Source organism: Bos taurus, chromosome 6 (genome assembly GCF_002263795.3).
Source record: "Bos taurus isolate L1 Dominette 01449 registration number 42190680 breed Hereford chromosome 6, ARS-UCD2.0, whole genome shotgun sequence".
Classification (NCBI taxonomy): domain Eukaryota; kingdom Metazoa; phylum Chordata; class Mammalia; order Artiodactyla; family Bovidae; genus Bos; species Bos taurus.
The window spans coordinates 109,954,600-109,969,517 of record NC_037333.1 but is presented as its reverse complement, the minus strand read 5'-3'; the positions used below and the strand labels follow the sequence as shown (position 1 = coordinate 109,969,517).

At 41.4% G+C, this 14,918-nt stretch overlaps 2 long non-coding RNA genes across 2 annotated transcripts; one reads left to right on the top strand and one right to left on the bottom strand.

Annotated features, from left to right (window-relative positions):
- The first annotated feature begins 1,242 nt into the window (after window positions 1–1,242).
- Window positions 1,243–2,621, top strand: LOC112447128 (uncharacterized). Its single transcript, XR_003035227.2, has 2 exons — window positions 1,243–1,434; window positions 1,726–2,621. It is a non-coding gene; the product is annotated as an uncharacterized lncRNA (long non-coding RNA).
- LOC112447127 (uncharacterized) lies at window positions 2,022–14,337 on the bottom strand. The gene is made up of 2 exons (XR_003035226.2): window positions 13,338–14,337; window positions 2,022–2,217 (listed from the first exon to the last, which is right to left on the bottom strand). It is a non-coding gene; the product is annotated as an uncharacterized lncRNA (long non-coding RNA).
- Between the last annotated feature and the right edge of the window lie 581 nt (window positions 14,338–14,918).

Below are 14,918 nucleotides of genomic sequence, written 5' to 3'. Positions count from 1 at the left end.
GTGCTCAGCACTTTGAGAATACAGGGATGCAGCACAGATAAGAAGGCAGAGTCCCTATTTTCAAGACTCTTACCACCAAGGGAAGAACATTCATAACACAGCAGATATACTGCTGTTGAGTTCTGAGAAGGAACTGATGGGATTGGGGAGCCAAGGGATGCGATTTTAGGCCAGAGGACCCGTGAATTTAAAGGCAGTGTGGCATAAGGGAAAATCTGATTGGGGAAATATGTAAAAAAAAAAAAAAAAAATCTTTAAAGGATGAAATTGGCAGAACATTTGTCAGTTTCCAGACAGGAAAAGAGAAATTACATTAATTATTTTAACAACAAGTATCCACTTACCGAGGGCTTTCCCAGTGGCTCAGTGGTAAGGAATCCACCTGTAATGCAGGAAGTGCAGGAGACCTGGGTTTGATCCCTGGGTGGGGAAGATCCCCTGGAGAAAGGCATGGCAACCCACCTCAGTATTCTTGCCTGGAGAATCCCATGGACAGAGGAGCCTGGCAGGCTATAGTCCACAGGGTCACAAAGAGTTGGACACGGCTGAAGGGACTTAGCATGCACGCACACACCACTATGGAAGACTGGTTAAAGCAGGTATTGGAGTGTTAAGAAAACAAAATGGAAACACTGAGGCCCTAAAGGTGGTAAGTGCAGGAAGCAGCAATCACCCCAAGGGCTGTGGAGCACAGCAAAAATTGGGTATCTGTATGGATGTGAGAGTTGGACTATAAAGAAAGCTGAGCACAGAAGAATTGATTCTTTTAAACTGTGGTATTGGAGAAGACTCTTGAGAGTCCCTTGGACTGCAAGGAGATCCAACCAGTCCATCCTAAAGGAAATCAGTCCTGAATATTCATTGGAAGGGCTGATGCTGAAGCTGAAACTCCAATACTTTGGTCACCTGATGGGAAGAGCTGACTCATTTGAAAAGACCCTGATGCTGGGAAAGATTGAAGGTGGGGGGAGAAGGGGACGACAGAGGATGAGATGGTTGAATGGCATCACCGACTCAATGGACATACATTTGAGTAAACTCCTGGAGTTGGTGATGGACAGGAAGGCCTGGTGTGTTGCAGTCCATGGGGTTGCAAAGAGTTGGACACGACTGAGCAACTGAACTGAAATGGAGAATGGTTCCAAAACCCCCGTAGATACCAAGTTCCTGGATGCTCAACTGCCTCATATAAGATGGCATTAGACAGTCGGGAGGCAGGCTCAGAGCAGGAGGGGTCGCTCCGAGCATGCGCGCGCCGTGCTGCGCCGCGCCGCCCCGCCCCCAGCTCGCGTAGCCGGCCGTTACGCTGGAGGCCGCGCGCAAGTGGTTTGAATCCGGTTTGCATGTCCTCACTGCCTTGTCTTGAAGACAGCGATGCCAAAGAAAGCAAGGCCTGCAGGGGATGGGAAGGAGCAAGGGCCTGTTCCTAAGCAGGTGAAGGTGGAGGCAGCCTAGTTTTTTAAAAAAAAAAAAAAAAAAGATGGCATTAGTATTTGCACATAACATACACACACTCTCCTGCGTACTTTAACTCCTCTCCAGATTACTTATAATACCTAAGGCGATGTAAATACTATGTAAATAGTTGTAAATACAATGTAAATGCTATGTAAATAGTTATAGATACAATGTAAATTCTATGTAAATAGTTGCTGGTACTGCACATTCTAGTTTTCCTTTCTGGAACTTTCTGCAATTTTTTTTCTTAATGTTTCTCATCTGCAGGTGATTGAATCATTGGATGCAGAACACATGGATATGGAGGGACACTGTGGTTAGAAATGAGGAAATTAAAGGTGTTCCTGAGGAGCTGGGACTCAGACGCTGAAGAGGAGTGTTGTCTGGATGCTTGTGGGACACCTGAGGGGATAACGAGAGTCTGTTCCTGCCAAGGGTGGGCTAGAGGTGGCTAGCAGGGGGTTAGGAGAGCCAACTATTACATTTCCAGGAATTTTTTAAGCCAATTGTTGAAATTTTAGTAGCTTGAGGTCACCCATGATGGTGTATTTATACAACAGAAATAGGCCAATGCTATTTATTTTTTTCTGGAGAATCAGTTTTCTGCACACCACTAGTCCTGGAACCATGAAATAGGGATGCAGACTGTAACTAAGGCTGTTGCTGCCATGGTGAAGTGCTGTTGCTGGGGTGAAGAACTAGGTCCCTGCTTCCTTCTGGGGCTTCCAGCTTCTTTCGAGATCCTGCGTTTGGCAGCATCTGTAAAGGGGGCAACAGAGGATGAGATGGTTGGATGGCATCATTGACTCAATGGACGTGAGTTTGAGCTTCACTCCGAGAGACAGTGAAGGAGAGGGAAGCCTGGCGAGCTGTGGTTCACGGGGTCACAAGCATGACAAACACGGGGTCACATAGTTAGACATGGCTGAGTGACTGAACGACAATAAGCAAAGTCATCTGGCAAAGGAAAATTGTGGTTTGAAGAATCTCAACCTTCACATCCCCAACAGGAGAACACAGAAGGATCTGTTTGGAGCTGAGAGACAGTGAGGGGGTCAGCCAGTTTCCTGATCTCTAGGAGGCACTGTCCGATGGCGGTGGTTAAAGTTCTGGCTTTAAAATAGACCACATTTCCATAGCTGAAATGTTGGCTTTGCCCACTGTTTCGTGATCTGAGTCAGATATGTAGCTTCTCTGTTTTCCTTTCCTCATGTATAAAATGGAGATAATCGGAATATCTAAATTGGAGATAATCGTAATATCTAGATGTAGAATGAGTTAAATGTGATAATGGCTGTAAGATAAGCATCTTTACCTCCCGTATCAAGTCTTTGCCAAATGTCACCTTCTCAATGAGGACTTTTCTGATCACTATTTGAAATTTCACCTCTCTGCCCCTCTGAACCCAGGAGTCATTATTGTCCTCCTATAACTTACTCTTTTCTAACCTTTATCATCTTTTAAGTTATAATTTACTTATTGTCTGTTTTCCTAACTGAAAGGTGATCTCCATGAGAGCTGAACATTTGTTCTGTTCTATTGCCTAGGATGTAATTGCTCTTAAATAAATATTAGGGACAGGAAGGCCTGGCATGCTGTAGTCCACGGGGTTGCAAAGAGTCGCACAGGACTGAGCAACAAGCACAACAGATATTAATTGCACATATTTAAAAAAAAACAAACACCTTGACTAGCAAGTAGTATACACAAAGAAATGTTAGCAATCACTAGGAAGATGTAAACCATTTTATTAGTATTTTGGTGTTCCCAAAACACATTGCCGTCACAGAATCCAAACTCTGTTCCGTAAAATGTTAACCTACTTTTAAAATCTCTGTGTTGATTATAAATTATGCTGTATGTGTAATAAGTTTTCAGAGAACTTACATCTTTACAAAATAAGTTCTAAATATTAAAAAATATATTTAAAAAGGTCTCTCAAGAGAACTAACTGAACTAGAATTCCAGGACCTCTGTAACAGCTTGAAATGTTTAGTTGTTGTTGTTTTTTTTTTTTTTTTTTTGACATCTGTTAGACATCTCTCAAAACTTGCCAGTGGATTTATTCTTTGGATATGACTTTGATGAAACAACCTTCTTGGTCTACTTTTCTTTCAGTTGTAAAATAAATGAAGCAGAAACAGAACTCTCATGCCTGTAGCATGCCAGAAAGACACTCATAATGCAAATACCCCCAGAGGAACTTCCTCATTTGCTCTCTTACAGCTATCAGGTAGCAGATTGAACTCGTAGCATTCCAGGAAGAAACTGTAGCACCTTACTCTATGGCATACATTTGTGGGCTTCCCTAGTGGCTCAGCGGTAAAGAATTCGCCTGCAATGCTGAAGGCTGGAGTACGATCCCTGGGTCAGGAAGCTGCCCTGGAGAAGGAAATGGCAACCCGCTCCATTATTGTTGCCTAGAAATCCCATGGACAGAGGAGCCTGGTGGGCTACACTCCATGGGGTCACAAAAAGTTAGACATGACTTAGCAAGTAAACAACAACAGGTACACTTATTTTATTATCTTTTTTTTTAAAACTTTCTATACAGTTTTAAAGGTTACACTGTATTTATCCCTATCGTAAAATATTGGCTTTATTCCCCATTTGCACAGGACATCATTGAGCCTGTCTTACATCCAATCGCTTGTACCTCCTGCTTTGGTCCCCCTTACCTGCCTCTCGTAACCACTAGCTTGTTCTCTGTATCTGTGAGTGAGTCTGCTTCATTTTTGTTATGTGCATTAGGTTGTTGTATTTCTTAGATTCCACATATAAGTGATACAGTGCTGTATTTGTCTTTCTCTGACGTTCTTTACTTAGCATAACATTCTCCAGATCCATCCGCGTTGCTGCAAATGGCAAAGTTTCATCCTTTTTAGTGGCTGAGTAGTATTCCACAGTATGTATATACCACATTTTATTTATCCATTTATTTGTTGATGGACACTTAGGTTGCTTCCATATCTCAGCAATTGTAAATAAAGCTGTCGTGAATATTGCAGGGCATGTGTCTTCTTGAATTAATGTTTCTGTCTTTTTCCATATATATTCCCAGATGTGGAATTTCTGGATCACGTGCAGTTCTATTTTGAATTTGTGAAGAAATCTCCATGCTGTTTTCCATGATGGAAATTCCACCAATTTACATTCTTATCGACAGGATACAAGGGTTCCCTTTTCTCCATATCTTTGCCACATTGGTTACTAGTGATCTTTTTGAGGATAGCCATTCTGACAGGTATGAGGTTCTATCGCACTGTGCTTTTGACTTGCATCTATTCTCTGATGATTAGTGATGTTGAGCAATCTTTCATTTGCCTGTTGGTCATCTGCATTTCCTCTTTGGAAAAATGTCTATTCAGTTCTTCTGCCTATTTTTGAATCAGGTTGTTTTTTTTTTTTATGTTGCATTGTATTAACTGTTTGTATTAACCCCTTATCAGTCATACCATTTGCAAATATTTTCTCCTATTCAGTGGGTTGTCTTTTCTTTTTGTCAGTGGTTTCCTTTGCTGTGCAAAGGCTTTAGAGTTTATATTAAGTCCCATTTGTATATTTTTTGCTTTTATTTTTTGTACTTTAGGGGATGGATAAAAAAATATTTCTGTGGTTTCTATTAGAGTATGCTGCACACATTTTCTTCTAGGAGTTTTACAGTATCTGGTCTACATTTAGGTCTTGAATCCACTTTGAGTTTATTTTTGTGTAGGTATTTGTGGTTCTAATTTCATTCTTTGACATGTAGCTGCCCAGCACCACTTGCTGAAGTGACACTTTTCTTCATTGTATGTTCTTGTAGATTAATTGACCATACGTGTGTGTGTTTATTTTTGAGCTTATTTTCTGTCCCATTGATGTATGTGTATTTCTTTTTTTTTTGCCAGTACCATTCTGTTTTGAGTGCTGTAGCTTTTTAGTATAGTCTGAACTCAGGGACCATGATTCCTCCAGCTCTGTTCTTCTTTCTCAACATTGTTTTGGCTATTTGGAGTCTTTGTGCCTCCATACAAATTTTAAAATTATTTCTTTTAGTTCTGTGAAAAATGCTATTAGTATTTTCACAGGGATTGCACTGAATCTGTAGATTGCCTTGAATAATATAGTCATTTTAACAATATTGATTCCTTCAACCCAAGAACAGGGTATATCTTTTCATTTGTTTGTATCAACTTCAATTTCTTTAATCAACATCTTATGGCTTCCAGAGCATAAAGTTTTACTTCCTTAGTTAGGTTTATTCCTAGGTATTTTCTTCATTTTGTTGTGATGATAAATGCAATTGTTTCCTTATTTCTCTTTCTGATACGTCATTGTTGTAGAAATGCAACAGATTGCTGTGTATTAATTTTATGTCCTGTAACTTTACCAAATTCATTGATGAGCTCTAGTAGTTTTCTGGTGACATCTTTAGGATTTCCTATACAGAATATCATGTCATCTATATTAACTGGTAACACTATGAGAACCTACCTTAATGAATAAAACTGATTTTTATGTAAAGAGGAAGCCAGCCACCTCTCTACCTTGTGCCAATGCATGAATTTCTTCTCTGAGTATCCAGTATGGAAGCATCTTGATGCAACTGGTCTACATGGTCCTGGTTAAACATTCCCTGATAGCAGGGAATGTTTTGACATTCTCAAGGTCACCAATTTTGGGTGGATCCTTATTCAGAAACTAAAAACAAGGTGTTGTCCACATGGACAATGAGTTTCTTCTTGTCTTCCATTCTCGACTTGCACTTGAGGCATCCAGATACCAATGGGGTTATTTTCAAGTAGTGGTACCATTTCATATTTCCACTAGCAATGATGAGAGTTCCTGTTGCCCCATCTCCTCACCAGCATTTGATTTGTCAGTGTTCTCAATTTTGGCCATTCTAACAGGTATATAGTAATATCATACTGTTTTAATTTGCATTTCCATGATGACATCTGAGAGAAGTATCTTTCCAGATGGTTTATTTGTATCTGTTTTTTTTTTTTTTTTCCTTTGGTGAAATGTCTGTTAAAGTCTTTGGCTCATTTTTAATCTGGTTGTTTATTTTCTTGTTTTTAAAAGTTAAGGATTTTTATTCTTTGTGTTTTGGAATAATGGTCCTTTACCAGAAAAACGCTTGCTTCTTGGAAGAAAAGCTATGACCAACCTAGACAACATATTAAAAAGCAGAGACATTCATTACTTTGTCAACAAAGGTCTGTCTAGTCAAAGCTATAGTTTTTTCAGTAGTCATGTATGGATATAAGAGTTGGACCATAAAGAAAGCTGAGCTCCAAAGAATGTATGCTTTTAAACTATGGTGTTGGAGAAGACTCTTGAGAATCCCTTGGACTGCAAGGAGATCAAACCAGTCAATTCTAAAGGAAATCAGTCCTGAATATTCATTGGAAGGACTGATGCTGAAGCTGAAGCTCCAATACTTTGGCCGCCTGATGCAAAGAACTGACTCATTAGTAAAGACCCTGATGCTGGGAAAGATTGAAGGCAGGAGGAGAAGGGGATGACAGAGGATGAAATGATTGGATGGCATAATCATCTCTATGAACATGAATTCCAGGAGTTGGTGATGGACAGGGAAGCCTGGTGCATGGGGTCACAAAGAGTCAGACACGACTGAGCAACTGAACTTAACTGATCAGATGTGTCTTTTGCAAGTATTTGTCTCCCAGTATGAGGCTTGCCTTATCAGTCTTTTGACACTTGTCTTTTTCAGAGCAGAAGGTTTTAATTATAACAAGGCCCAGCTTATAAATAATTTCTTTCATGGGTTGTTCCTTTGTTGTTGTGTCTAAAATATCATCACCATGCTCAAGATCATCTAGGTTTTCTCCTATGTTGTCTTCTGGGAATTAAATAGTTTTGAGTTTTACATTTAGTTTTATGATCCATTTTGAGTTAATTTTTGTGCAAAGTATATAAGTTATGCCTAGATTCATTTTTTACACGTGGATGTCCAATTGTTTCAGCACCATTTGTTAAAAAGATTATCTTCGTTTCATTGTTTCGAATTTGCTCTTTTTGTCAGAGATCAGTTGATTATATTTATGGGGGAATATTTCGGGTCTCTCTATTCTGTCCCATTGATTTATTTGTCTGTTCTTCACCAATATCATGCTGCCTTGACTACAATAGCTTTATGGTAAGTCTTGGAGTTGAGTGGTCTCAGTTCTCCAACTTTGTTCTTCTCTGTCAACCATGTATTGACTACTGAGTCTTTCCCCTCTCTATAAACTTCAGGATCAGTTTGTTGCTATCTACACAATCTCTTGTTGGAGTTTTAATTTCTGAATGCTTTTGTGATAGAAATTTCTTTTTTCCCTTAGCAGCTATTCTTTGGAACACAATTTGGAAATAACATGTTTTATAATTTGCTGGAGAAGAAAATGGCAACCTACTCCAGTGTTCTTGTCTGGAGAGTCCCATGGACAGGGGAGCCTGATGGGCTGCCGTCTATGGGGTCACACAGAGTCGGACATGACTGAAGTGACTTAACCTTAACCTAACCTTTTTGGTGCAACTTATGTAAGTTCCTAAATTTTTGTGAATGAGCTTCTCCAATGACTCTTCAAGTTTCTTTGTATGTCTCGTTATATCTGCTGTAGCCCTGGGCACATAGTAGATACTTAGCAAAGCAAATTTTGTTCCACCAGTTCATTTGGTTCTGTGTTCTATTTCACAGAGCATTTCAGCCCAGCCCCTTGTGAAATGGCCCCACCTTCAGGCAGTCAGTGTCATGTCCTGGAAGGAACATTGTAACAAAACAGTCTCTGTAGCTTACTTTCCTCACTTATAACTTTAGCATCTCAAATATTTAATAAAAAGCTCCCCTGTGTTATTAGCTACCTTTAAATTCTTTGTAATCATGAATTGGGGCCTTAAAGTTGGTGAAATTTTATGATTTAAATATGCAAAACAGAAGAAGAGGGTGTAGCCTTGTGGAAATAGGTGAAGGCTAACCAAAGGAGAAAATCAAAGGGTATTTACTCAGAACTTACTAGAGTACGTGAATTAGTCACCATCACTTGTGTTTGGGAGAGCGCCGAAGTCAAGGAGAGGGGTAGAAAAGCTTTATAGTGGAAAATAGGAAAAGCTACAGGTATGTCTTGATTGGAAGGTATTGCTGTGGGGAAACTAGAAGGGGGCATCCTGTTTAATTGGATGTAATGGGCCTCAACAAGTTGGAAACAGGGGCAAAAATTAGGGAAGTTCTCAGTTATTAATCAAATTCTGGCCAATTGGGGTGGATTGTTTTAGGGGTTATTGTTGGGCTTTCTGGATTGTTATTAGATACAGGAGTCTGACTTACTGCAAGTCTGATTTATAGCGGGCTGGTTTCCTGGGCTGATTACTGTAGATAAACGTTTGGTTTCCTGGGCTGGTTGCAGCAGAGTTTGGGTCAGAGTTCTATTTTTATGTACGACCTGGCCATTACTCATTTGTATATTCAGTCTTTCATTCTTGTTAACTACTTGGGTAAAATCCTCAATTCAACTCAGGTCAAAAGTATGTGCAGCATCATGGTTTGTGTTTCTGGTGAAAACAAAAACAGATGAAACTATGTATTTTTCAGATTTTTTTGGTTTTTCTTACAGTTCATTAGTATTACAAACCATTCATTGATTGCAATAGTTAGACTTTTCGATTATGGAAAAGGCATCCTCTTAAAACTCATGATGGTGGTGAGTTCACAAAGACGTAAAGAACATCTGATACCTGTGGTCTCAGAATGCTTGAGCCCTTTCTCTTGTTCCTGTGGGAGTTGGCAGTGCATCGCAGAGTATTTAACTGCCTGTCTCTCAGGAAATCAATGAAGATTAGACAAGGTGTGTGTACATACGTCACTTTGCTGTACAGCAGAATCTAACAAAACATTGCAAATTAACTATACTTCAATTAAAAGAAAAAGACTGGATATGACTCCATGTCATATTTCTTAGCAATTTTGGAACAATTCTCAGGATCTCTGTTTATTTTCTTTTTTAAAAAAGAAAGGAAAGAAGTCCCTGTCCAGGGATCCCCACACTCTCACCCATGGATTGTTTTTATACTGCTCAAGTCAAGACTTTATTTATTTATTTTTTCATTTAAAAATGGTCATTAAACAAGCAAAAAAAAAAAAAAGGAAACTATGTGAGCCATGGTAAGTGACTGACAAAGTCTAAAATATTTACTGTCTGGTTCTTTAGAGAAAACATTTAGCCAGTTGCCAAGCCCTGTCCTGGTCAGAGAGCCTTTGCCAGGTTTTATAAGTAGGATCGTCTTCGTTTTCCAGGCGTGGGGGTTGGGGGGTGGGTTGGTGGAGGCACTTCCTGACGTGTCCACACAGTAGCTGGAGAGGAAACACCAGTCTTTCTTGTCAGGCTGGACCAGGGCGGGGAGTAGCTGGAGGTGCTCTCGGGGGATCTGACGTCAGCTGGCTCCCAGGAACTGTGTAGCTGAGAGCCTTGCTTTGTTGTTTCTAAACCGTCGTCTCCTCCCGTGTGACTGCTCCCCGAGCGAGTCCTGCTGCTCTTTCCAGTCCAGCCCGTGCCCTGGCTGCACAACAGTCAGTATTTTCTATTTTTTTTCAAATATGTTAGTCACTCAGTCATATCCGTCTCTCTTTCTTTTTTTTGGTAAATTAATTTATTTTAACTGGAGACTAATTACTTTACAATATTGTAGTGGTTTTTGCCGTCAGTTCAGTTTAGTCGCCCAGTCATGTCCGACTCTTTGCGACCCCATGGACTTCAGCATGTCAGGGCTCCCTGTCCATCACCAACTCCCAGAGTTTACTCAAATTCATGTCTATGGAGTTGGTGATGCCATCAAGGCATCTCATCCTCTGTTGTCCCCTTCTTCTCCTGCCTTCAATCTTTCCCAGCATCAGGGTCTCTTCAAATGAGTCAGCTCTTCACATCAGGTGGCCAAAGTATTGGAGTTTCAGCTTTAACATCAGTCCTTCCAGTGAACACCCACGACTGATCTCCTTTAGAATGGTCTGGTTGGATCTCCTTGCAGTCCAAGGGACTCTCAAGAGTCTTCTCCAACACCACAGTTCAAAAGCATCAATTCTTCGGCGCTCAGCTTTCTTCACAGTCCAACTCTCACATCCATACATGACCACTGGAAAAACCATAGCCTTGACTAGATGGACCTTTGTTGGCAAAGTAATGTCTCTGCTTTTGAATATGCTGTCTAGGTTGGTCATAACTTTCCTTCCAAGGAGTAAGTGTCTTTTAATTTCATGGCTGCAATTGCCATCTGCACTGATTTTAGAGCCCCAAAAATAAAGTCTGACTCTGTTTCCCCACCTATTTCCCATGAAGTAATGGGACCAGATGCCATGATCTTAATATTCTGAATGTTGAGCTTTAAGCCCACTTTTTCACTCTCCACTTTCACTTTCATCAAGAGTCTTTTTAGTTCCTCTTCACTTTCTGCCATAAGGGTAGTGTTATCTGCATATCTGAGGTTATTGATATTTCTCCCAGCAATCTTGATTCCAGCTTGTGCTTCCTCCAGCCCAGCGTTTCTCATGATGTACTCTGCATATAAGTTAAATAAACAGGGTGACAATATACAGCCTTGATGTACTTCTTTTCCCATTTGGAACCAGTCTGTTGTTCCATGTCCAGTTCTAACTGTTGCTTCCTGACCTGCATACAAATTTCTCAAGAGGCAGGTCAGGTGGTTTGGTATTCCCATCCCTTTCAGAACTTTCCACAGTTTATTGTGATCCACACAGTCAAAGGCTTTGGCGTAGTCAACAAAACAGAAATAGATGTTTTTCTGGAACTCTCTTGCTTTTTTGATGATCTAGAAGATGTTTGCAATTTGATCTCTGGTTCCTCTGCCTTTTCTAAAACCAGCTTGAACATCTGGAAGTTCACGGTTCATGTATTGCTGAAGCCTGGCTTGGAGAATTTTGAGCATTACTTTCCTAGCATGTGAAATGAGTGCAGTTGTGCAGTATTTTGAATATTCTTTGGCATTGCCTTTCATTGACTGGGATTAAAACTGACCTTTTCCAGTCCTGTGGCCACTGCTGAGTTTTCCAAATTTGTTGGCATATTGAGTGCAGCACTTTCACAGCATTATCTTTCAGGATTTGGAATAGCTCAACTGGAATTTATTTCATCACCTCCACTAGCTTTGTTCATCGTGATGCTTTCTAAGGCCCACTTGACTTCACATTCCAGGATGTCTGGCTCTAGGTCAGTGATCACACCATCGTGATTATCTGGGTCGTGAAGATCTTTTTTGTACAGTTCTTCTGTGTATTCTTGCCATCTCTTCTTAATATCTTCTGCTTCTGTTAGGTCCATACCATTTCTGTCCTTTATCGAGCCCATCTTTGCATGAAATGTTCCCTTGGTATCTCTAATTTTCTTGAAGAGATCTCTAGTCTTGCCCATTCTATTGTTTTCTTCTATTTCTTTGCACTGATCACTGAGAAAGGCTTTCTTATCTCTCCTTGCTATTCTTTGGAACTCTGCATTCAAATGGGTGTATCTTTCCTTTTCTCCTTTGCTTTTCGCTTCTCTTCTTTTCACAGCTACTTGTAAGGCAAAAAACAAACAAAAAAAGTCATGTTACGTAGCCTTAAATTATTCTGATTAGTGTGGTAGCTACTTCCATTTTCACTTTGCTTTGTAGGCAAAAATGTTGTTCTTGTTTTAAATGATTCGATGATGGAGTCACTTAGAATGATCATTATCCTAACCCTTAATATATTCACATTTTAAAACATGAAATTCAAATAGAAATAAAACCCTAAATGTATTTGAAACTCGCTGATACCTTCTTTTTTCCATAGGACAAATCCATTGCCTTTCATACTTATTTTTATTGCATGGTAAATCGATGGGGAACAATAAAAACCCAGAAGCCTGAATATCAGGAAGAAAAGGAGACTCGGTAGCAACTTGTTGGTAATGCTCTGAAATACTTATTTTTTCTGAGCCACAAAAGCAATGTCTGTCAGCATCTTTTTTCCCTTTAATAATGGAGAAGGAGGTCTTCTCTAAGAGGTGGCCCAGGAGTTGGTGATATGGCAGTACCTTCTCAGAACTTTATCACCACTTTATTTTCACAGTTCTTATTTTTGTTTGTTTGTTTTAAATTTTTTGACCTTGCAGCATATGGGAACTCAGTTCCCTGATTGGGGATCGAACCCGTGCCCCCTAAGTTGGAAGTATGGATTCTTAACCACTGGACCATGAGGGAAGTCCCCAGTAGTTCTTGTTTTTGTCAGTATTTGTCCCTCTTCCCTCCCTGGATCATTGTTAGAAGTGTGAGTCATTCGGACAGGTCAGTCTGCATTTACTATCTATACGTCTGTTTCCAACCCATTTTTCCCTTCACCAAGCTCATCCAGCCTCTCCAGCATCACTGGCTTCTCTCTGCCCCAGCCGCTAAAACTCACCATTCCCTTGCCTGATTTACTCATTAGACTCTAAGCCATTTATGGGCAGGGACTATGCCATACTCTTCATATTCTGAACAGCCAACAGGGAGCCTAGAATATAGGCTTAGATAAACTTTCCTCTGTAGGTGGGTAAAGCTAAACCAAACTATTTAATAACACAGAGGACTCACTCTGTTACAAGCATGAAGTGGCTGTACATAATCCTCAAAAAAAAAAAATAAGCCAACAGCTCCATTATAATCTACACTCACACGTACGTGAGATGGAGGTGCAGTGGTCATCGCAGACCTTCTGGCTTTAGAGCAGAGGCTGTTGAAAGCTGTTTCTCCTAACACTTTGCTCCTAGACACCCTGGCGGTGATGGTTAAAAGTCCCTGTAAAAGGTCCCTCATCCCACCAGGGCAAGAGAGGGCAGTGCTCGAGCACAGGTACCAGTCTGTGCAGAGGTCTTCCCCGAGCTCACCTTGACCGGCCTTGTGAGTGCGTGAGGGTGCCGTGCATTCATCCAGACCCTTGGCTGTCAAGCCGCCTGGTGCCCCCACGGACCCTGAGATCAGGACCCTTCACACAGGCTGCTGGCACTCAGGCCTTCCTTGGTCACTTGTCTTGAGCCCCATGACTTCTTCTCCTTGAGCTCTCTCTCTCCCTGCTTTCTTCCCGCGTCTACTTGGCTGCCCTCTGCCCTCTTGGCTTTGTTTTCCACTCCAGCTGCTCTGGCTCTTTCTCTGGCTGAGCCTGACTGCACACAGCCAGCCCACTCCCTGATCCTTCTGTCCCTGGCAGCTTCAGACAAAACTCCCGCTTGACCAAACTCCAACCCCCAGCGCCCACGTGGCCCCTAAGGCGGGATTCCTCCAGTGCTTTTCACATGGCTGAGCAGGTAAATCGTGTGGTGGGTTATACAGCTCTAGCTCCAGAGTGGGAGACGGGGGTTAGAAAGCCTTTGGTATCAGACTTGGGCTGATCTCCCAGCCTCACCTGTCACCACTCCTTGGTTCCCCCACAACTCCTATTCTCCCTTGTCTGAGGGACTTCGCACATGAGATTCCCCCTTCCTGGGAGACTCCTCACCCCCACTCTCCACCACTGACTCCAGCTCATTCTTTGGGCTTCAGTTTGACGTCACCCCCCTGGGGATCCCGCATTGCTGTGTCCCCCAACCCTGGCCTGAATCACGTAGGTGCCGTTTCTTCCTTCTCCTTTGTCACCCAGCACCTCTCCATCACCTCCATGAGCGCTGTGTGCCTCACTGCGCAGCACAGTTTAAACTCCTGTACAAGAATTAGCTCAACTGATTCTCCCTGCCAACCCTGAGACAGATACCATTTTTTTTTTTAATTTTTAACATTCTTAATATACTTGTCAGAGGTTATTTTCCATTTACATTTTCCACAAGCTATTGGCTGTATTCCCCACACGGTACAGTAAGTACAGCCTTGTGGTCTATCCGACACCCAACAGTTGGGAAATTCTACCCCTTCCAACCACGGGTGACCACTAGTTTCTTCTCTATATCTGAGTCTGCTTCTTGTTTATTTATTTATTTTTAACTATTTTGGTCTCTGTTTCACAGATGAGAGAAATTAAAGAATGTGTATAAGGCTACACCGGCAATTAGGTGCCGTCAGGGGTCGAACCCAGGCCGTCTTGCTCTGGAGCCTCTTGCTGTCGTTATTCTTACCTTCCTCCTCTGTGTCGTGTTTCTCACACCACATGGCACTGTCTGATCACCCCTGTTTTATTCACAGCTGCATCCTAGCATGAAGCGCATATCCTGACAAAAAATAAGCTCAATTAACACTTTTTTGTGCAATGCATGCCTGAATTCTGCTTCTTAATATTGTGTGTCTCCCAAATTCAAATAACACATTCCTGATTCTTGATCTGATGAGATCAAATGTGACAGGAAAACAAGGACGACCAGCAGACGGGTGTGTGGTCTTTGGTCCCTTAACGATCTCTATGTTAATCAATTTTACTTGATAGGAACAATTGAAGCCAAAAGGAAAGGGCTGTCTATCTCTGCCCCACATTTTACACAGTC